Source organism: Macaca nemestrina, chromosome 4 (genome assembly GCF_043159975.1).
Source record: "Macaca nemestrina isolate mMacNem1 chromosome 4, mMacNem.hap1, whole genome shotgun sequence".
Classification (NCBI taxonomy): domain Eukaryota; kingdom Metazoa; phylum Chordata; class Mammalia; order Primates; family Cercopithecidae; genus Macaca; species Macaca nemestrina.
The window spans coordinates 145,295,513-145,319,425 of record NC_092128.1 but is presented as its reverse complement, the minus strand read 5'-3'; the positions used below and the strand labels follow the sequence as shown (position 1 = coordinate 145,319,425).

The 23,913-nt window shown below is 43.0% G+C and overlaps 1 long non-coding RNA gene across 2 annotated transcripts; it reads left to right on the top strand.

Annotated features, from left to right (window-relative positions):
* Positions 1 to 2,016: 2,016 nt before the first annotated feature.
* LOC139362949 (uncharacterized) lies at positions 2,017 to 22,587 on the top strand. 2 transcript variants are annotated; one of them, XR_011622608.1, is made up of 5 exons: positions 2,017 to 2,363; positions 8,196 to 8,925; positions 9,876 to 9,994; positions 18,028 to 19,234; positions 19,880 to 22,587. It is a non-coding gene; the product is annotated as an uncharacterized lncRNA (long non-coding RNA). The 2 variants fall into 2 exon arrangements; XR_011622607.1 differs by having other exon boundaries at positions 18,028 to 22,587.
* Positions 22,588 to 23,913: the final 1,326 nt, after the last annotated feature.

The window sequence follows — 23,913 nt, the reverse complement described above, 5'->3', positions numbered from 1 at the left end:
TTCAGTATACCTGTCACCCAAATAGTGTACGTCGTACCAAATAGGTGATTTTTTTCAATCTCTCACCCCCCTACCACCCTGCCCATTTCTGAGTCTCCAGTGTCCATTATACCACTCTGGATGCCTTTGCATAGCCATGGCTTAGCTCCTACTTATAAGTGAGAATATGCAGTGTTTGGCTTTCTGTTCCTGAGTTACTTGGGTTAGGATAATTACCTTCGGTTCCATACAGGAACACAATTCTTTTGATGGTGGTACCCTCAAAAGTCTGCCCAGTGACTCCTGCTCCCAGATCCCAGAACTTCCATGGTTTTTGTCCTTCCCACGGCTTAGTTGTTCAGCATTTACTTTGATTCTCTACCCCATCTCCTTTGAATAAATTCCTTATATTTACATAAATTAGCACTTTTCTGTAACTTACCCTCAAAGAAGGCTAATTGATACACATTCCATGCTAAATTAGGCTGCACCTGTTATTCTGTGTCACATAACACCTCTGTTAGTTGCCTAAGGCTGTCCCAAACAAGGTACACAAGCTCGGTGCCTTAAAACAACAGAAATGTATTCTGTCATGGTTCTGGAGGCTAGAATTCCCAAATCAAGGTGTTAGCAGGATCATTCTTCCTCCAAAGCCTCTGGTGGAAGATCCTTGCCTACTTCTCCCTAGCTTGTGGTGGTCCCAGGTGTTCTTGGGCTGGTAGAATCACAACTCCAATCTCTGATTCCATTCTCATATGGTCATCTTCCCTCTCAGCATCTCCGTCGTCATATTGCATCTTCCTCTCTGTATCTCTCTTGTAACAGCACAGTCATATTGGATTAAGAGCCCACTGTACTCCAGTATGACTGCATCTTAACTAATTATACTGCCATGACCCTATTTCCAAGCAAGGTCACATTCTGAGTTGTCAGGGGCTTAGGATTCTAATATACCTTTTGGGAGACACAAGTCAACCCATAACAGCACCCAGTTTTTGCAGCATTTTCACTGTTTACAATTATACGTATATTTAAAACAAATTTTTAGAGATGGGATCTTGCTGTGTTGCCCAGGCTGGAGTGCAGTGGCACAATCATAGCTCACTGCACCTTGAACTCCTGGGCTTAAGCAATCCTCCTATCTCAGCCTCCTAAAGTGCTGAGGTTATAAGTGTGAGCCATCATACCCAACCATTACAATTATATTTTTAATTTGTAGTTTTGTTTAAAGCTCGTGTTTCCTATTAGTCCACGAGGGCAAAAAACTGTATAGACTTTATCATCTCTGTCTAGCCAGTGCCTGGCATCCCTGGCATAACTATGATTTCTACACAGCACCTAGCTAATGTCTGGCGCATCAAAAACTTCAAGAAATAACCGTTTCTTTAGATTGTTTAGAATTGTTGGAACACTTTACATTGTAAGCATCTTGTCAGAATCTATCATATTCTGTACATGTGTAAGGAACAAGGGAAAGAGGCTTGGGTTAAAATACTCAAGGGCCATGTGTGTTCTTTAAATATTAGGAGTCATGTTTGGCTGTGGAATGGAATGGCCGTGCCTGCCCCCAGGTGTCTCTTAAGGGACCGCCAGCTGCTGTGTAAGAACGAGGCCCCATTGTGATGCTGTGATGCACAGGCAGCCACCGGGCCGTCTGGGGAGAGTGTCTGCATCCCTGCCAATGCTCATCTTTTACCTCTGTCATCCATTTCCCACTGGCAGGGCTTTCTCTGTCTGGCTCAGGGATAGAATATGAATCAGGCCATCCCTGGTATCCAGAATTAATCATTTCTCCTTCAAATTGATTGTGTACCCCCAGAGCCATTGAATTGGGCCAGAAACCTCTGAAATCTATTTTCTAAAAATATTTTCCAACTTGGCAAAAATGTTTCTGTTGGTGAGGAGGAAAAGCAGTGAGTTAAGGAAGAGATTGTTAAAGTTATGAAATAAAGGGAACTATTGTGAGGAGTTGAGATGACATCTGACTGCTGACCAGTAAGAGAATGACCAAACAATAGTTGGAGAGGTGGGGACACCAGTTAGGATGGGGTATTTTAAATTTCTAGTGGCGCCTATTAGGGGGTAGGTGGTCAAAGTTTCTCTAGCAGGGCTCAGTCACCAGAGAGGTAGAATGTGGAATGCATCCAGGAGTGGGTTCATTTTGTGCTGCTATAACAGAATACCTGAGATTGGATAATTTACAAAGAAGAGAGATTTATTTCTTACAGTTCTAGAGGTTCGGAAGTTCAAGGTCAAGGGATCAACATCTGGCAAGGGCCTTCTTGCTGTGTCATCCCATGACAGAAGGAAGAAGGGTAAGTGAGCACACACAAGAGACAGAAAGGGAGCTGAACTCATCCTTTTGTCTGGAATCCACTCTCAAGGTAACTAACCCACTCCCACAATAACAGCATTAATCCATCCACGAAGGCACAGCCCTCATGATGCAATTATCTCTTAAAGAACTCACTTCACAACACTGTTGAATTGAGAATTAAGCTTCCAATACATGACCTCTGTGGGATACATTCAAATCATAGAAGGTGGGTTTTTGTTAGGTGTGGTGTGACCGCCTGGGGGACAAGAGATTGTAAGGAAGAAAGCTAAAGGGAAGAAACTAAAGAAAGCTAGTGTACTAGAGAGAGAAATGGAGGTGTCAGGGGAATGGAAGTCTCCAAATAGCATAATAAAGCATGTGGTAGCATAAGGAAGGGAGCACTAAAAGGAGATGAGGTTATGATGCAGAGTTTTAGGGCTTAAGATTTCAGGAGTGCAAGGGTTCAGGGCAAAAAGAAAGATCCATTGGTATTGGTGGCTGAAATGGAGTGGAGGTAGAAGTCACTGGAATTGAAGAAGTCCAAGATCCATAAAGTGAGGGTGGCAGATGTGGAGGAGGGACAAATCTCCTTCCTCAACATCTAAGTTTCCCAGACACTCCATTCTGCCCACGCTTGTGAGAAATGGCTCTTGTCATTGTCAACAATGAACTCCTATTGCCAAATATAATGGCCAATGCTCATACCACACCTCTTGGCAACATTTGACAGGTTGACTACTCTCTTCCTTGAAATATTTCTTTGCTTGGTGCTTGGACACCTCGAGCTTTTGGTTTCCAGTTCTCCTGGCTATCCTCCTCCACTGACCACAAGTTGTTGCTGGTCTCCCTTCCTGGCTCCTCTTCCAAGCCTTCTAGTGCTGACATGCCCAGACTCCATCCTCTTAGCTCTCCTTTACACTCCCTAGGTGACACCTTCAGTACCATGGCTTAAATGCTGTCCATATCTGATGACTTCCAACTTTATCCCTATTCTCTATCTTGCTTCTGAACCCCAGGCACCTGTATCCAAAGCCTTTCTGGATATTTCCACTTAGGTGCCTGTCTTAGTTTATTTTGTGCTGCTGTAACAGAATACTTAAGACTGGGTAGTTTATAATGAACAGAAATTGAATTTTCATGGTTCTGGAGGCTGGGAATCCAAGATCAAGGCACTGATAAGTTTGCTGTGTTGTAAAAGCCCAGTCTTTGCTACCAGGATGGTACCATGAACACTGCATCCTCTGGAAGGAAGAACACTGTTTCTCACATGGTAGAAGAGCAGAAGACAGGAAGCTCACTCCCACTAGCCCTTCTTGTAGCAGTATTAACTCATTCATAAGGGCAGAGCCCTCATAACCTAAACACCTCCCATTAGGCTCCACCTCTCAACACTGTTGCATTAAAATTAAGTTTCAACAGCAGTTTTGAATAGGATGAAAACATTCCAGACATAGCAGTGCCTAATTGACACCTCATATTTAACACGTCAAAAATAGAAGTGATAGAAGTCGTGACTTTCCTCACCCAAATTTCTACATCCACTGTTCCTCATCTTAAGAATTTGCAACTCCAGCTGGGTGTGGTGGCTCACACCTGTAATCTCAGCACTTTGGGAGGCCAAGGCAAGCAGATCACTTGAGGACAAGAGTTTGAGACCAGCCTGGCCAACATAGCGAAACCCCATCTCTACTAAAAATACAAAAAAAATTAGCCAGGTGTGGTGGCATCACCTGTAATCACATCTACTTGGGAAGCTGAGGCATGACAATTGCTTGAACCCAAGAGGTGGAGGTTGCAGCGAGTCAAGATTGCACCACAGCACTCCAGCCTGGGCAACAGAGCGAGACACGAGACTCTGTCAAAAAAAAAAAAAAAAAAAAAATTGCAACTTTATCCTTATAGTTCTTTAGGTTTGGGGCAAAATGCTTAGCTTCTTTCTAGTTCTATTTCTTATCTACAAAACAGAGTAAATGATGGTACTTACTGCATAAGGCTCCTATAATGACTAATTGAATTATTGCATTCACTGCACTTAGCGTTGTGTCCCAACTCACAAAAATGTTCAATAGTTGATACTTATGATTGCTATTTATATATTTATGCAAAATTCTGACTCTGAATTGCCTGCAGCTAACTGATAATGAGCTAACAATAATGTAAAATGGAGTTGTTGTTCTTGCTTAACAACCATTAAGTCTGGCTTAATAAAAAAGAGTTTAAGATCAATGCAGGCATGTAGGATTGGGAGAGGTAAGAAATTCCTTATTGTTGTCTCTGATTTTGTTTTGGAGGTCAAAACATCTGCATAAAAAATGAGCATTAGTCTGTATAAAAACAAATATTTATACATTCAGAAATTCTGAGCCCATGAGGCCAAAATGTCTGGTCTTTGGCAATCTTTGGAAAATCTTTTCCCCAGGCAGCCCATGTACTGCTGGGGCCTCAGCATAGTTTTGTAGCCCAAGGCCCAGGATACAGGGTGAGTGGGTGGTGAAGAGAGATCTCTGGCAAAGCTTACTCCAGAGTCTGGAATTTAAATAAATACTGTTTTAAATTATCCAAAGAGTTCCTAGCAAACAGATGTTTAACATTACATAGCTGTAATATAACAATAAGCGGCTAAATTTTCCATGTAACCAATAGAAAAGTGAAAGAGAACCATCCGCTTCCCTTGGAGTATGGCTACAAAGGTTTTGCTGCTAGTATTTTGCACCTTTTTTTTTTTTTTTTTTTTTTTTTTTTTTTTTTTTTTTGCCTATTCTCTAAACCCTTTGGTATATTTTCTTACCAGGAGCAGCATGCTATTTCAGAGTCCTTGATAGTGCCTCATTCAGTGTTGCCATATTGCCTAACACCAGTCCTCTTGTAAATGGATCTGGAATTGGGGAAAATAGCCTTTTTTTTTTTTTGAGACGGAGTCTTGCTCTGTCATCCAGGCTGGAATGTAGTGGTGCGATCTTGGCTCACTGCAAGCTCTGCCTCCCGGGTTCATGCTATTCTCCTGCCTCCGCCACCCGAGCAGCTGGGACTACAGGCGCCCACCACCATGCCCAGCTAATTTTTTGTATATGTAATTTTTTTTTTAGTAGAGATGGGGTTTCACCGTGTTTAGCCAAGATGGTCTCCATCTCCTGACCTTGTTATCCGCCCGCCTCGGCCTCCCAAAGTGCTGGGATTACAGGCGTGAGCCACTGCGCCCGGCCGAAAGTAGGCTTCTTACTGCTATTCCTGGAGAATTCCTTTCTTTATATAAAAAGGCCATCCTTCTCACCAAGATGTAGTATTGGGTTTTGAAGCCTTTAGAGGATGGAAGAGAACTGGGAATCACCCTCTTGGGCGATCCAATCAGTTGCCTCATTCATAGTGGTCCATGGGGTGATGGATGTCCCAACAAGGTTCCCCTCATCTCCAGGCTGATATTTATAGCAACTCTGAGGAGAAGGCTTTACATTTTAAAAAGAGAAATCAATATGCCCAGAGCTGCTAAATTTAAACATTAGGTGGAAATCAAACATAGTATCTAAGAGAATAAAAACAAATAAATGAAGAGATGAACTTCCCAGGAGACACTGCAATCCATTTATCTGACTGCCTTAAGTCACTGTTTTTTATAGTCATGAATATTTTTTGCCTCAGAAGACTCTTGCCATTGAAGTGCTGATGAGGGGAAAGTTTTGGTGGTTTGGATAGGCAATAAAGCCAGTCACAACATTCCCTTAAGCCAGAGCCTAATCCACAGCAAGGTCCTAACGCTCTTCAATTCTTTTTTTTTTTTTTTGAGATGGAGTCTCACTGTCCCCCAGGCTGGAGTACAGTGGCGCGATCTCTGCTCACTGCAAGCTCTGCCTTCCAGGTTCACGCCATTCTCCTCCCTCGGCCTCCCAAGTAGCTGGGACTACAGGCACCCACCACCATGCCCGGCTACTTTTTTGTATTTTTAGTAGAGACAGGGTTTCACCGTGTTAGCCAGGATGGTCTCGATCTCCTGACCTAGTGATCCACTCGCCTCGGCCTTCCAAAGTGCTGGAATTACAGGCGTGAGCCACCATGCCCAGCCAACTCTCTTCAATTCTATTAAGGCTGAGAGAGGTGAGGAAGCAGCCGAAGAAAAGTTGACACGCAGAGGTGGGGTCATGAGGTTTAAGGAAATAAGCCACCTCTATAACATAAAAATGCAGGGTGAAGCAGCAACTGCTGATGGAGAAGCTTTAGCAAGTTATCCAGAAGATCTAGCTAAGATCATTGATGAAGATGGGCTATACTCAACAACAGACTAGAAGCTTTAAAGCTTCAAAATACAAATTGACTCTCTTGTTAAGGGCTAATGGAGTTGATGACTGTAGATTGGAGCCAATGCTCATTTACCATTCTGAAAACACCAGAGCCCTTAAGAATTATGCTGAAACTACTCTGCCTGTGCTCTAAAAATGGAACAACAAAGCCAGAACCACAGCACATCTGTTTACAGCATGGTTTACTGAATATTTTAAGCCCACTGTTGATACCTACTGCTCAGAAAAAAAAGGATTCTTTCCAAAACATGACTGCTCATTGACAATGCAGCTGGTCACCCAAGAGCTCTGATGGAGATGTACGAGAAGACTTTCCCCTCATCAGCAGTAAGTCTGTTTCAGGTTCTTACCATCCATGTGTTCACTGGAGTAGCACTTTTAATTTCCATCAAGAACTGTTCCTTTGCACTACTTGGCTTGTTGTTTGGTGTAAGAGGCCTAGCTTCCAGTCTGTCTTGACTTGATGTGCCTTCCTCACTTAACGTAATCATTTCTAGCTTTTGATTTAAAGAGAGCTGCGTTACTCTTCCTTTCACTTGAACACTTAGAGGCCATTGCAGAATTATTAGTTGGCCTAATTTCAGTATTGTTGTGTCTCAGGGAATAAGGAAGCCCAAGGAAAGAGAGAGATGGGAGAATGGTCGGTTGGTGGAGCAGTTGAAACACACACATTTATCAATTAAGTTCATGATCTTATATGAGTATGGCTCATGGAACCCCAAAATTATTATAATAGTAACATCAAAGATAACTGATAGGCCGAGCGCAGTGGCTCACGCCTGTAATCCCAGCACTTTGGGAGACTGAGGCGGGCGGATCATGAGGTCAGGAGATTGAGACCATCCTGGCTAACACGGTGAAACCCCGTCTCTACCGAAAATAAAAAAATTAGCCGGGTCTGGTGGTGGGTGCCTATAGTCCCAGCTGTTTTCGTGTCTGCTGACACAATGGCCATCCTGCAGCTCATGGATCAAGGAGTAATTTTGACTTTCAAGTCTTACTATTTAAGAAGTGTGTTTTGTAAGGCAATAGTTGCCATAGATATTGATTCCTCTGATGAATCTAGGCAAAGTGAATCAAAAACTTCATAGAAAGAATTCACCATTCTAGATGCCAGTAAAAACATTCATAATTTATGGGAGGAGATCAAAACATCAATATAACAGGAGTTTGGAATGAGTGGATTCCAACCTTCTTGGTTAACTCTGAGGGTTTGAAGACTTCAGTGGAGGAAGGAACTGCAGATGTGGTGGAAACAGCAAGAGAACTAGAATTAGCCTGAAGATGTGACTGAAGCTGTTATTATCTCATGATCAACCTTGAACAGATGAGGACTTGCTTCTTATGAATGAGCAAATAAAGTGGTTCCTTGAGGTGGAATCTACTCCTGGTGAAGATGCTGTGAACATAGTTGAAATGACAGCAAAGGTTTTAGAATACTCCATAAACTTAGCTGATAAAACATTGGTAGGATTTAAGAGAATTGACTCCAATTTTGAAGGAAGTTCTACTTGGGTAAAATGCCATCAGACAGCATTGCATGCTACAGAGAAATTTCATGAAAGAGTCAATCAATGTGGTAAATGTTATTGTTGTCTTAATTTCAGAAATAGCCACAGCCACTGCAATGTGCAGCAACCACCACCCTGATCAGTCAGCAGCCATCAACACTGAGGCAAGACTCTTCACCAGCAAAAAGATTTATGACTTGCTGAAGGCCCAGATGATTGTTAGCATTTTTCATCAATAATTTTAAATTAAGGAATATACATTGTTCTTCTAGACATAATACTATTGCACACTTAATGGACTATAGTATAGTGTAAACATAACTTTTATATGCACTGGGAAACCAAAAAATGCACATGACTTGTGTGATGGTGAATATCGAGTGTCAACTTGAATGGATTGAAAGATGCAAAGTATTGTTCCTGGGTGCGTCCGTGAGGGTGTTGCCAAAGGAGATTAACATTTGAGTCAGTGGGCTGTGAGAGGCAGATCCACCTTTAATCTGGGTGGGCACCCTCTAATCAAGTGCCAGTGTAGCTAGAATAATGCAGGCAGAAAAAGGTGGAAAGAGCAGACTTGCTGAGTCTTCCGGTCTTCATCTTTCTCCCGTGCTGGATGCTTCCTGCCCTTGAACATCAGACTCCAAGTTCTTCAGCTTTTGGACTGTTGGACTCACACCAGTGGTTTTCCAGGGACTCTCAGGCCTTTGGCCACAGATTGAAAACTGCTCTCTCAGCTTCCCTACTTTTAAGGTTTTTGGGACTTGGACTGGCTTCCTTGCTCCTCAGCTTGCAGACGGCCTGTTATGGGACTTCACCTTGTGATCCGGTGAGTCAATACTCCTTAATAAACTCCCCTTCATATATACATCTATCCTATTAGTTCTGTCCCTCTAGACAACCCTGACTAATAGAACTTGCTTCATTGAAATATTTGCTCTACTACAGTGGTCTGCAGTTGAACCCGCAATATCTCCAAGATGATTCTGTAAGTTTTAGTCATTCTTTTACTAGAAACCAAATTTAGTGGTCTGTAATTTAATATCTTTTTGCACCCAAAGATGTGCATCTTGACCCTCCTTGTGCTTTTGAATTACCTGGTGAGTTTTGAAAAAATACAGGTGCCTGGGCCTCAACCCATACCCTGACGTGGAGCCAAAATTGTAACTGGTGGTGGAGGTTTTTTGTATGTCTGTTTTAATCTCCCTAGGTGATTTGAATGCACAGTCAGATTGGAGAAACTCCAGTGGATTTCTCAGCATGACTGAATCACACTCTTCAGGACTAACTCAAATTTTACTCCCACTGAGAGACTTCCTTATTTGATAAATCCCTGGCCCATACCCCACCCCCAATGCTCCTTATATTTTTCTGTTTGACTTTCTTCCAGGTTTACTATCTATCTTTCTCTCTTACTCTTTTTCTCTTGTAGGACTTTATTTCATTATTTTCTCTTTGGTCTTTAATTCTGAGGGCCCCATTTATTGTATGGGGTGAGGGTTTGGGGAGCATGTGTGATGGAGTGGTGGGTGATTGGTTGCTAGTTATTACAACTCTAGCTAGAGAAACCATTGAGAGTTCTGGTGGCTTTGATGGCTTCCCTTATTGACCACAACCATAATCAGGGATGCCGTCTCCATGACTATGGTGGCTCCATGATTCACCTAGGACAGGCTCTTCAGCCTCTTGGGTCACTGCACATATATTTGGGGGATGCTATAAGAATTTCCCAGGCTTTATTGGCTCACCACTCACCTTTTCCTCCCTTTCCCTCTCTAGTGGTAGCTGCCTGGTTAGAAACCACACTGGGATATGCTCACCAGAATCCTCTCCGGCTACCACTTTCTAAAGTGTAAGCCAGGAAGTTGTGCCCCTTCTTATTTACTGGGGAGTTTGAGGTGGGTTTTCACTCTGAAATTATTTCTATCCTCTTTGGTTCATTTCGTTAGCGTGGGAGAGGAAGAATCACTAAGCCTGCTTGACTCCACTATCTTTATCATGACTCAGCAAAGTCAGTTTAATAACACAGCATAAAGCTAATGTCATGGTGTTCAGTAAAAATCCCAGGCCCCAATACGTGGAGGTTATATGATATTGACCATATTTAATCTAAAAAGATGAGAAGAAATACAACAAAAATATAACAGGAATGGACTTTTACGGAGAGATTATAAAAGGAGTTGATTTAAAACTTCACTAATTGTCAAGTTTTTCAAAACATTCTTATTTTGCTTTTATAGGGATAAAAACACTGTGTGGGGATTAAAGAAAACTTTACAAAATGAAAAGCACAAAGCAGTCCTCTTTGGAGACCATACCCTTTCTCATATAGTTCTGTCGTTGGTCAAATAGTTAACTTCTCTTTTTCATAATTGTCTAGATTCTGTGGTCTCTTTTCTAATCGAAGCTCATCTTCATCTAAAGACTTGTGCCAAATTTGGTGAATAAATGAGTGATTAGACTGGGAAATGCCATGTAACCCCACAGAGGGTTAAAAAGTATGGCTTGGCAGTTGACTTTGGGGTCCCCTCCCAGGGACAAGCCCAGAGATGCTTCGCACACTCTCTTAGTCCATTTCATGCTGCTATACAGAATATCACACTGGGTAATTTATAAAGAACAGAAAATTTTTTCCTCACAGCTCTGGAGGTTGGGAAGTCCAAGATCAAGGCATCAGCATCTGGTGGGGGCCTTCAGCATGGCAGAAGGCAGTGTATGGGAGAAGTGGAGGTGAGAGAGAAAGAGAGACAGAGACAGAGAGAGAGAGAGAGACAGAGAGAGAGAGGGAGAGAGAGAGAGACAGAGAGAGAGAGACAGACAGAGAGAGAGAGAGAGAGAGAGAGAGAGAGGAGCTGAATTCATCCCCACTCCCATGATAACAAACCCATTCCCAAAATAACAACATTAATCCTAATCACCTCTTAAAGATCCCATCTCCCATTATTGTTGCATTGGGGATTAAGTCTCCAGCACATAAACTTTGGGGACTACATTCAAACCATAGCAGACACTGACAACAGCTAAAATGCCTCAAGTGCATACTCTGGGCCAGGCGCTGTCCCAAGTGCTTTAGACACCCAAGTGTACTTAACATATAGGGCAACCCTATACATATGGAAATACTTCAATTCCAACTTGCAAATGAGAAAACTGAGGTTAAGTAACTTGCTTAAGATTAGAGGACAAGTGACAGAGTATGCGATCTACCATGATGGGTACTTCTTTCTACCACTTATTACTATCAAGGAGCCTAAAATGTAACTGCAGAAATAAAATAATTGAAACAACTATAAAGCAAAGCAGAATCTGACAAAATGGTTCAAGAGAAGAATAAATCCAGGGCTGAGAAAAGGCTTCTGTCCAGGGGAAGGGGTTTGGCAAGGGAGGACATAAAATGGTCGTGGAGAATGTGCTGTCTTAAGTCAGAACATGCACTGTCTTAAACATGCTGTTTTGACTCTGAACTTCTGACTCACACTTTCAACAGCTGTTCTCTACTAATACTTGCGGCAAGATGGCAGCATCATTAGGAAGATCCAAGGTAATGTCCCCAGAAGACAACTTAGAGAGAGCAACAGAAAATTCACATGTGTGTGAACAGACCTGATAGTAATTTTCCAGGCAGATTGGTTAGCCACAGAGTGATGTGTACGAGTGCTGGGGAGGATTGGAGTGGCGGTGTGTTATCCGTATTGGGTACTGACTGATTCTCAAGCACATGAACCACTGACCTTTGCTAGCACCCAGCAAGGTCAATCCTTACTGCTGAGAGTGCTTCAGAATTAATCCAATGCCATCCTAAAGACTCTCCTCTGCCATTCTGCTGTGACTGGGGAAAGTGATCAGGCAGGGCAGGATTGAGGTCATGCTGTCATTTGTCCCCTTAGGACTCATTATCTCATAAGCATGCACCTGCACACACACCCCTGTCCCCGAGCACTAGCAGCCTGTTGGGAACTTAGTACTTAGCATGTTTTGGAAACAAGGATCAGACTTCTCAGCTTCCCCTGAGGACCACTGTGTAAACATGTAATGTGGAATAGTTCTTATGTTTCTCACATTCCTCCCTTCCTCTCTCTGTTTCTAACCACTTCTCGCTTTCTGTTACCTTGCTGGCATTCCTTCCTTTCATTCCCCTTTCTTCATTCATCCATCTCCCCTTCAAACTGTGGTTCTTAGTCTTTTGAGAGGTCACAGATGCCTTTGAGACTCCGGTGAAAGCTGTGGATCTCCTCCCTCTTAAAATAGACAGATCACACACCCATTCCTGAATGTGTATGCATGCAGCTTTTCCTTAGACCCATTATGAGTCTCTCTATGCCAGCAGAAATCCCTGGTTGATATGGTTTGGCTGTGTCCCCACCCAAATCTCATCTTGAATTGTAGACCCCTTAATTCCCACATGTCGTGGGAGGGACCCAGTGGGAGGTAATTGAGTCATGTGGGTGGGTCACTCCCCTGCTGTTCTTGGGATAGTGAATAAGTCTCATGAGATCTGACGGTTTTATAAAGGGGAGTTCCCCTACACAAGCTTTCTCTTGCCTGCTGCCATGTAAGATGTGTCCTTGCTCTTCCTTCACCTTCCGCCATGATTGTGAAGCCTCCCCAGCCATGTGGAACTGTGAGTCCATTAAATCTCTCTCTCTCTCTCTCTTTTTTTTTAAATAAATTACCCAGTCTTGGGTATGTCTTTATTTAGCAGCATGAGAATGGACTAACACTGGTCTATAGGTGGAATTCTTCCTTCATCCCTTTCATATGCACTGCAATCAAGAGCATGGGCTTCACTCAGGTCCCCTCCATTGACCAGCGAGTGAGCACACTAGGTCCCACTTTTCCTTTCCTCTCAGGCCCTTCTCATGGCCAAGTGATTGAAGGCATGGACCTTGAGGACAGGTTATCTGGGTAAAAATTTAGGTTCTGTCCTTTTGTTATGTGCCCTTGGATGGGCAAGTCTCTTCATCAAAAAATTGAGACTAACTGTGTATTCCTTATAGGAATTTATTATGATGACTTGCATTAATAAATATCAAAGCCCTTAGAACAATGCCTGGCAAGGATTAAATGATATCAGTCCTTGCCATTTTTATTATTTGGGTGCTCAGTATTGAAGGAACGGGAAGGGGCTTTGCTTTGAGGACCAGTTATACCTTCCTCCTCTTTCTTCTTATTTCTGGAGGTAGTAGAACCAATAAGTACAGTCCCACATAATATAAACATCCAGGAAACATTTAAGTCCTTGGCGGATGATTAAGATAACACTTGTTACCATCAAGGAGCTTAAAATTAAGCTGCAGAAATAAAGTAAAACAATCAAAACAACTATAGTGCAAGGCAGAATCTGACAAATGGTTCAAGAGAAGAATAAATCCAGGGCTGAGAAAGGGATTCTGTCCAGAGGATGGAGAGGGATTGGTAAGGGAGGACATAAAACTGCACCATGGAGAATGTGCTGTCTTAAGTCAGTAACAGAATAATATGGAGAGCAGGGGCTTTTGCACAGAAGGAGTGGTATTCAGAGGTACTCAGGCAGCCAGTGCTGGAGGTGTCTGGGAAACAAGGAAGCCTGAGGAAGGCTCTGTCCTGGGGGATGTTAGGAGAAATGGCTGGAAAGGCAGGGTGAGCCAAATAGGGGAGAAATCTTTAAAAGATGCATGTTTTGGAGGTAACTTCATTGCAAGAGCAGAAACTCACTCAAGTCAGCTTACCTAAATGGAACTTTATTTCAGGATGTCATAGTTTCTCACACAGCTCATAGGAATGAAGTAAAGCCAGGTCACTCCAAGGATTTAAACTGGAAATCAGAAAGAAGTGCCCATTGGGGTGTGTCTCACACTCTATCTCCACCCATCGCCTTATCTCTCTGCCTTTCTGTGTCTCTGTCCTTCTCAGTCCCCCTCCTGGGTGTCTCTTTCATTCTCGCTCCAGCACTCAGGGGCCCAAAATGGCAGCCCTAAACCCATGTCCATATGATCCTTGGGGTTCATAAATGCACAGATCAACCCCATCTCAGCAGGACTGCTATGTATGGTTAGGCAGGTTGGACCCTGCACAAGGCTACTGGCCAAGGGGGTGAATGCTGGCTGAAATCCAGTGTAATTCCCTCACTAATATTTCATTGGCTAAAGCATACCACACAAATTTCAAAGGGACGTGTGTTCCTACCATGTTCCAGAAGGCGGAAAACCTAGCGTTTTGGTAATAGTTCTAAAGTTTACTACACAGAAAAAAAGAAGCCTTTAAACTGCACAAACTGGTATTTTCTGATAATTTCTAGCATCTACCATTCTGTTTAACTTCTGCATAATGTTCCATCTCATTCCTTTTAACTACTGTACTGCACGGCTCATTGCCATTAAGATATGCGGCATAATATTCCATTGTACGACTGCATTATGGCTGATTTCTGCCATGCTAAGGGACTTTTAGGTTTTTCTAAGTCGTTCTTTCTAGTACAAATAATGAGGTAATACATTTCTCTCTCTCTCTCTCTCTCTCTCTCTCTCTCTCTCTGTGTGTGTGTATATATATATATATATATCTGTATGTGTGTGTGTTAGGGGAATACATATACATGCATATATACACAGTCAGGTGCCTCAAAAAGACATTGTGGTCAAAGATAGCCCACATATACAACTGGGTCCCATAAGACTATCATGAAGTTGAAAAATTCCTGTTGCCTACAGTTGTCATAGCTGTGGTAACGTCATAGTGCAATGTGTTACCTTTTTTATGTTTAGGTAGGTTTAGATACATAAATACTTACCATTGTGTTACAATTGTCTACAGTATTCAGTACCACCACATGCTGTACAGGTTTGTAGCCTCAGAGCAATAGGCTGTACCGTGTAACCTAGGTATGTAGGTTACCTGGTAGGCTAGATCATCTAGATTTGTGTAAGTACATTCCGTGATGGTCAAACAATGACAAAATTGCCTAATGACACATTTCTCAAAATGAATACACATTATTAAGTGATGCATGACTGATTTTTTTTCCTTTTATATTTGAAAGTACATCTCTGGGATATGTAGAGAATTTAAAGATCAGCTCCTTTTGTTACAAGATAAAAGCTAGACAGGCATCACATTAATGACTTTTCGCGAACCCATTAGAGAGCTGAGATTAGAGAACAGGTCACAGGACACACCGCCATCTTGAAGAGAAACAGGTGCTTGCAGGGAAACTCCTGACCTGCTTATTTGCTTACCTGGGGGAGAAGCAAAGAAGAAGCTACTGGGTATCATATACACTCATAGAAACACGAAATGAGAAATTCTGCTTCCTATTAGGCTAGTATGACAGTGTGAGGCTCCTGGGGGCTGTAGTCATGGGGGCAGGAGATTCCCTCCTCCCTTTTCAGGTTTTCCTCCAGGAACTCCACCAGGATCTCATAGGAAGTGTTACAGGTGGAGGGTCTTGACTACGAATTGTCCCAGTTCTTGGCATTTTGAATAAAGAACTGGACAAAATGCACAAACAAAGCAATGAAAGAAGGAAGCAACAAAAGCACAGATTTACTGAAATGAAAGTACACTCCACAGAGCGGGAGTGGGTTCAAGCAAGCAATTCAAGAGTCCTGGTTACAGAATTATCTGGGATTTAAATACCCTCTAGAGGTTTCCCATTGGTTACTTGGTTTACACCCTATGTAAATGAAGGAGTGGTCTTTGATCAGTCTCATTGATTGCAGAAGGCAACCAATCAAAGGCTGAAGTGAAGTTACAAAGTCACACTTCTATGCAAATGAGACTCTGTCTCAAAAAAAAAAAAAGAAAAGAAACTAGGCAAGAAAGAAGGAAGACAGTGGAGTAATGCCTTTTAAAGTGGTGAAAGAAAATAGTGTGAAGAAGGGTCTCTGTGGAGTTCCGTCAGTGGCTGCCACTCCCCTTCCCCAGCCAGTGCCTCTGGATTATCTCCATCCGTCTGAGGCAGGAGAATAGGGTCTAGAGTCAGGGAACCTAAGACTGATTCATACTCACTTCCTAGAACTAAATCAAAAGGAAAACTTCAACTTTCTATGCCCAAGTAACAAAGAAAGAGGTTTTTTCTTCAGGCAGAAGGAATATTATTAAGGAAAGAAACTTGGATATACACGAAGAAATGAAGAGCATTGGAATTGAGATGAATAAAAGTAAAATATAACTAAGAAAAATTTTAGTTGCTATAAAAAAAATCACTGACTGTAGAACGAAATAACAGTAGTGATGTATCGGTGCTTATATCATATGTAAATGAGAAATATATGACCACAGTAAAACAAGACATGGGAAGAAGGAACTGGGATTCGGGTATTTTGTTTTAAGTTCCTTTCACTATGCATGAAGTGATACGATATTTTGATGAAATGTTATTATAATCAGAGATGGACGTAGATTACTTAAAAATGTATACTGTAAACCATAAGGAAACCACTAGAAAAGTTAAAAAGTACAAACAGTAAATTAATAGAGAAGATAAAACAGAATCATAAAAATGCTCATTAAAACCAGAGAAGGCAAACAAAAACAAAAACAAAAACAAACCAGTAAACAGGAAACAAAGAACAAATACAACAAAAAGAAAAGAGCTTGGAAATGTGGTAAGTTTTAGTCCAAATATATGAGTCATTCCTTTTTTTAAATTTTATTTTAGTTTTTGAGACAGAGTCTGGCTCTGTCACTCAGGCTGGAGTGTAGTGGTGTGATCTCTGCTCAGTGGAAACTCTACTTCCCAGGTTCAAGCAATCCTCCTACCTCAGCCTCCCAAGTAACTGGGATTACAGGTGTGTGCCACCACACCTGGCTAATTTTTGTATTCTTAGTAGAGATGCGGTTTCACCATGTTGGCCAGGCTGGTCTTGAACTCCTGGCCTCAAGTGATTCACCTGCCTCAGCTTCTCAAAGTGCTGGGATTATAGGCATGAGCCACTGTGCTAGACCATTATTTTAAATGTGAATGATCTAAACACACCAGTTGAAAGACAGACATTGTCAGATTGGATTTAAAAAAAAAATCAAGCCTCAACTATATTTTATTTTGTATACAATGTACTCACTTTAAATATACTGCAAAGACATGGATAGTTTTTTCTTTCTTTCTTTTTTTTTTTTTTTGATGGAGACTTGCTCTGTCACCCAGGCTGGAGTGCAGTGGTGCGATCTTGGCTCACTGCAGCCTCCGCCTCCTGTGTTTAGGCAATTCTCCCACCTCAGCTTCCCAAGTAGCTGGGATTACAGGATTGTGCCACCACGCCCAGCTAATTTTTGTATTTCTAGTAGAGATGGGGTTTCACCATGTTGGCCAGGCTTGTCTCGATCTCCTGACCTCAGGTGACCACCCAACTCAGCATCTGCAAGTGCTGGGATTATAGGCATGAGCCACCACGCCCAGCCCATGGATATGTTTTTTAAAAAAAGGATGAAGAAAAATATACCATGAAAACATTAACCAAAAAAAGCAGGAGTCATCATATTAATGTTGGACAAATCACTAACAATCAATTTTAGACAAAATGTAATCAACTGACTTAACCTAACTGACATTTATAGAACACTTTATTCAACAATAGTAGAATACACATTTATCTCAAGTACACAAGCAGCATTCATCACAATAGATCATATTCTGGGCTACAAAACAAACCTCAAAAAATGTAAAGGAATAGAAATAATACAGTGGACATTCTTGCATCATATCCAAATTGCACTAGAAATCAATAAGACATAGTAAGAAAAGCCCAACGATTTGGAAATTAAACACTATACTTTTAAATAGCCCATGGGTCTAAAAAGAGATGTCTTAAGGGAAACTTCAGTCTTCTGAAATAAAATAAATCAGAATTTGTGGGATCCAGAAAAAGTAGTCTTTAGAGGGAGAAGTATAGCATTGACTACTTATATTTGACAAAGATGAAAAATCACAAATTTGCCTAAATTTCCACCTTAGGAAACTCGTGAGAGAAAGAAAACCTATTTCCGAGGCCAAGGGGAAAGAATTGCTTGAGGCCAGGAGTTCCAGACAGCGTGGGCAACATAGCGAGACCCCCCCAAAATTTAAAAACAAAATTAGCTGGGTGAGGTGGCATGTGCCCATAGTCCCAGCTACTAGGGAGGCTGAAGCAGGAGGATCGCTTGATCCCGGGAGTCTGAGGCTGCAGTGAGCTATGATTGGGCCACTGCATTCCAGCCTGGGGGGCACAGCAAGATCCTGTCTAAAGAAAGAAAGGAAAGGAAGAAGAAAAGAAAGAAAAAGAAGAAAGAAAGAAAGAAGGAAGGAAGGAAAGAAAGAAAGAAAGAAAGAAAGAAAGAAAGAAAGAAAGAAAGAAAGAAAGAAAGAAAGAAAGAAAGAAAGAAAGAAAAGAAAGAGAGGAAAGGAAAGAAAGAGGAAAGGAAAGGAAGAAAGAAAGAGAAGAAAGGAAGAAAGAAGAAAGAAAAAGAAAGAGGAAAGAAGAAAAGAAAGAAAGAAAGAAAGAGAAAGAGAGAAAGAAAGAAAAGCAAATATAAAGCAAGCAGCAGGAATAAGATAAAAATTAGAGCAGAGCTCAACCAAATCAAAAACAGGAAAACAATAGAGAGAATCAAAGAAACCAACAGCTGATTCTTTAGAAGAATATCTCTAGAATAAATTCCCAGAAGTGTGTGATGGCTCAAAGAGCTTGTGAATTTTAAATTTGGAAAGATAGCACTGCATAGATCAATTTCCCACCCCAGTGTGTGAAAATCTCAGTTTCTGCATATTCTTGTCTGCACTGTACATGATCAATATTTTTATTCTTTGACAATCTAATACAAATAATAGAAATGGTGCCTTTTCTTGTAAAGTTTTGCCTTCCTTTTCATGTGTTTCTAAGTTAAGTCTATCTTTTTCTGGGAAGTATTTCAAGTCCTTTGCCCATTCATTTTTCTATTGATTAGTTGCTATTTTTTCTTATTGATTCAAAAGTAGTATTTAAATATTTAGTTTAAGGGAACTAACCATTTTAACATACAACAAATTTCCTCTACTTTGATTTATTTATTTATTTATTTAGAGACAGGGTCTCACTCTTTCATCCAGGCTGGAGTGAGGTGGTATGTTCATGCTCACTGCAGCCTTGACTTCAAGGGTTCAGGGGATTCTCCCACCTCAGCCTCATGAGTACCTAGGACCACAGGTATGTGCCACTGTGCCTGGTTAATTTTTAAAATTTATCATGTAGAGATGGCGTTTCACCACGTTGCCCAGGCTGGTCTCAAACTCCTAGGTTCCAGTGATCCTCCCGCCTCCACCTCCCAAAATGCTAGGATTACAGGCATAAGCCACTTAGTCCCATGTATTTTGACTTTGTTCACTGTATTTGCTGCCACCAAGTGTATTGGATGAACCTATCTTTCTCAAACCTCAAAAGCCACAGAAGTCTCAACTACACCAATATTCTTCTAATTCTTTCATTGCTTCATTTTTTGCTTTTAAATTTTTGATCTATCCTTTTGATATATAAGGAGTGATGTGTCATTGAATTTCAAGGTTATTTCTGAACATCTGAAAAGCAGTTTGCTGCCTTTTTTCTGAAGCCTGATTTTTTTTTACACATAATTCATGTTCCTTAAGAAAAATCTGAAAATAGATAAAAAGAATTAAAAACACCCACAATCGCATCGTTTAGATATACCTTCTGTTATTTTATTATATAACATTTCTCAATGAAAAAAATATGTAAATATAACACTTTTTAAAACAAGAAATGGAATTGCAGTACACATCATGTTTTACCATCTGTATTTTTTTATTCACAACATATTGTGATGATCTTTCCAAGGGCATCTTTTTGGTCATGCTTTGGGTTGAAATCGTGATTACGAGGGTTGAGGAAGGTGAAGGAGCAGAGGTGTCTGGACGAATCTTTCTTTCTCCAAGTTTGCTGGTAACAGGAAGGAGAACTGAAGGGCGGCAGCTTGAGGACCATCTGGGTTGAGGAGTCATATTTTCCTTGGGATGGAACAGTCCTGCTCTAGACACCAAGGAACAACCGGGAAAGTGAAGGGGAAAATGGGAGGGGGCTGGAGGCAAAGGGGAGGGATTCTCTTGCCAGGAGAGGAGAGAAAAGGAAGACAGGAGGGTGAGGGGATGGATATTAAGAAGCAGAAGGGATGGAATTTAGAGTTCACGCTGCGTGGTTCCAATCTCCCTGAAGCAGATGAGGTCATCGGCTGAGAGTGAGGAGGACTGGAGTGAGTTTGGCGCCTCCAGGAAGCAGGAATGTTGGAGCAGAGGCTCTGGGAACTTCATCAGGGAGAAGAGCAGCGGCAAAAGCCAACTAGGGGAATAGTCGGAGCAGTCACTTGGCTCCACCAGCCCCACTCTGGATCCAGGAGCGGAAAAGAGAGGAAGGAGGCTTCAGGCATGGCCAGGGTGGAGGTAGGGGGAGGGGGGACCGGTACAGCAGGCCCCCTGGGCTGCAGCAAGCACCCTTCGGTGTCCAGAACAGAGGCCAAATGCAGGGAAGGTTGCCTCTCATCAATACCATGCTCGTGGATGGGCCCGGTGGCTCACGCCCATAATCCCAGCACTTTGCCAGGCTGAGGCGGGCGGATCATTTGAGGTCAAGAGTTTGAGACCAACCTGACGAACATGTCGAAACCCCTTCCCTACTAAAAATGCAAAAATTAGCTGGGCATGGTGGTGCAGGCCTGTAATCCCAGCTACTTGGGAGGCTGAGGCAGGAGAATCGCTTGAACCCAGGAGGTGGAAGTTGCAGTGAGCCGAGATCATGCCATTGCACTCCAGCCTGGGTAACAGAGCAGGACCCCATCTTAAAAAACAAAAAACAAAAAACACCACACTGTGCCGTCTGCTCAGGTGGTCTTATTTCTGCCTTCCTACTCTAGAACTATCTGTAGCCTCCCATCTATTTGCCACCCAGCTGGCCGCCAGGCTCATCATCCCCTTCTCCTCGAGCTGGGGCCTCTTGATCTTCAGAAACAGACTCCCTCTCATCTCCAGATTCCAGGGAGCAGGAGAAATTCAAGCACTGGCCAGCACTGCATCCTTGAACTCCTCAGCAAGGCACCAAAGTTCTCCAGGTATCACTGCCCAAAAATGTCCAGGCAGCCTCCCATCTCCCCAGGGTCCTAACAGCATGACTGTTCAAATCCACAGTGTCTTGAACATCTTGTGCAGAGATGGATCAAACCATGCTGCTGCCTGAAGAAAGTTTGGAGTAGGTGTCTTAGTCCCTTCGGGCTGCTGTAGCAAAGTGCTATAGGCTGGGTGGCTCAAAAACAACAGCAATTTATTTTTCATAGCTCTGGAGGCTGGAAGTCCAAGATCAGGATGTCAGCATGGGCGGGTCCTGGTGAGGCCCCTCTTCTGGGTTGTAGACTTCCGTCTTCTCTCTGTGTCCTCACATGGTGGAAAGACAGCTGGTTAGCTCTCTGGCCTCTTCTCATAAGTGCACTAATCTGGCCGGACACAGTGGCTCATGCCTGTAATCCCAGCACTTTGGGAGGCCAAGGTGGGTGGATCACCTGAGGTCAGGAGTTTGAGACCAGCTTGGCCAACATGGTGAAACCCTGTCCCTACTCAGAATGCAAAAATTAGCGGGGTGGGGTGGCTCATGCCTGTAGTCCCAGTTACTCAGGAGGCTGCGACAGGAGAATCGCTTAAACCTGGGAGGCGGAGGTTGCTGTGAGCCAAGATTGTGCAACTACATTCCAGCCTGGGCAATACGGTGAGACTCTGTCTCAAAAAACCAAAAAATTATAACTGCATTAATGCTATTCATGGGGGTTCCACTTTGTGAAAGGCAAATAAATCTTACAGTCCTTAAATCACTAAGCTAAAGGGAAAAGTCAAGTTGAGAACTGCTTCAGGCCAACCTGCCTCTCATTCTATTCAAAGTTACCCCTCTGTTCACTGAGATAAATGCATAGCTGATTGCCTACTTTGGAGAGGTGAATCAGAAATGCAAAAGAATGCAATCATTTATCTCTTACCTATCTATGACCTGGAAGCCCCCTCCCCACTTTGAGTTGTCCCGCCTTTCCCGACCGAACCCATGTTCATCTTACATATGTTGATTGATCTCTCAAGTCTTCCTAGAATGTATACAACCAAACTGTGCTCTGACAACTTGGCCACATGTGGTCAGTGTAAGATTCTCCCCAGGGCCTGAAAGCTTGAAGGGCTGAGTAATTCCTCCCTTCTCACTCAGGCCCAGTCCCAATACACAAGGCCACTTGTGTCAGCAGTGTGTGTCAGCAAGATAGCAGAAGCAGGAAGAGAGCCGGCCGGAAGACACGTACCCTGGCCGGAAGACACGTACCCCTGAAGATCGAGAAAGAGGCCATCCGGGTACAACGTAGCAGTTGTGTCAGACTAGGACACTTCCTGTTTACAGGAGACTATAAAACCTTTGTCCCATACTCACATGAGGTTGACACCGTTTTAGGCCTCAGCCCACCTGGAGCCAGGCGCTCATTAAAACAGCATGTTGCTCCACACTGCCTTGTGTTGTCTGTTGGTGCACTCTTGGGGTTCGAATGGATACAAGAACCTCACAGTCAGGACCTCCTAAGGCTGTGTCACTGGCGCACGTTCTCAACCTTGGCAAAATAAACTTTCTAAATTAACTGAGACCTGTCTCAGATTTTCGGGGTTCAGAACTCTCATGACCTAATTACCTTCCAAAGGCCCCACCTCCAAATACCATCACATTGAGATTAGGGTTTCAACATATGAATTTTAGCAGGAGACAGACATTCAGTCCATTACAACAGGAAACAACAGGGGTAATTCATCCAGGCAAATAATTCCAACGCAGCGGGGCAGGCATACGACAGAGGCTGGCAAAAGGCATTCCGGGGCCGGGTGTGCTGGCTCACACCTGTAATCCCAGCACTTTAGGAGGCTGAGGCAGGAGGATCCCTTGGGGCTGGGAGTTCGAGACCAGCCTGGAATGGAGCTGCAGCCATCACTTCTGCAGTCCTATGGCAATACAGGATGGCACAAGATCACCCTCTGGTTCCTATATTCAAGGAGGTATGGTAGGCCAGCCATGGAGCCTCATGTCTGTAGTCCCAGCACTTTAGGAGCTGAGGTGGGAGCATCCCTTGAGTCCAGGAGCTTGAGACCAGCATGGGCAACCTAGCAAGACTCCATCTCTATATACAATTAAAAGTTGAGCTGAGGATAGGGGTACATGCCTGTAATCCCAGCTACGCAGGAGGCTGAGCCCAGGAGTTGGAGGCTGCAGTGAGCTGTGATCACACCCCTGCACTCCAGCCTGGGTGATAAAGCAAAACTCTATCTCCAAAAAATGAAAATAAAAAAAGGACAACATTAGAGATGAGCTCTAAAGGACACCAGGAAAGAAAGGGGAAGGGAATTCCAGGCAGAAGGAACCCAATGAGCAAAGGTTCCAAGTCAAGAAGAGCCTGCAATGTGGGCTCATTCAAGATCAGAATAGCTTGAAGCTGTGGCAACTGTGGGCCCCGACCCTAAGCATAGCAGGCTTTTTCTTTTTTTGAGACGGAGTCTTGCTCTGTTGCCAGGCTGGAGTGCAGTGGCGCGATCTCGGCTCACTGCAACCTCCGACTCCCTGGTTCAAGCGATTCTCCTGCCCCAGTCTACTGAGTAGCTGGGATTAAAGGCATGTACCACCATGCCCAGCTAACTTTTGTATTTTTTTTTTAGTAGAGATGGGGTTTCACCATGTTGGCCAAGATGGTCTCCATCTCCTGACCTCATGATCTGCCCGTCTCAACCTCCCAAAGTGCTGGGATTACAGGCGTGAACTACTGGGCCAGGCCCATAGCAGGCTCTTATATGCACTGCTGTGGGCTGGGCCTCGAT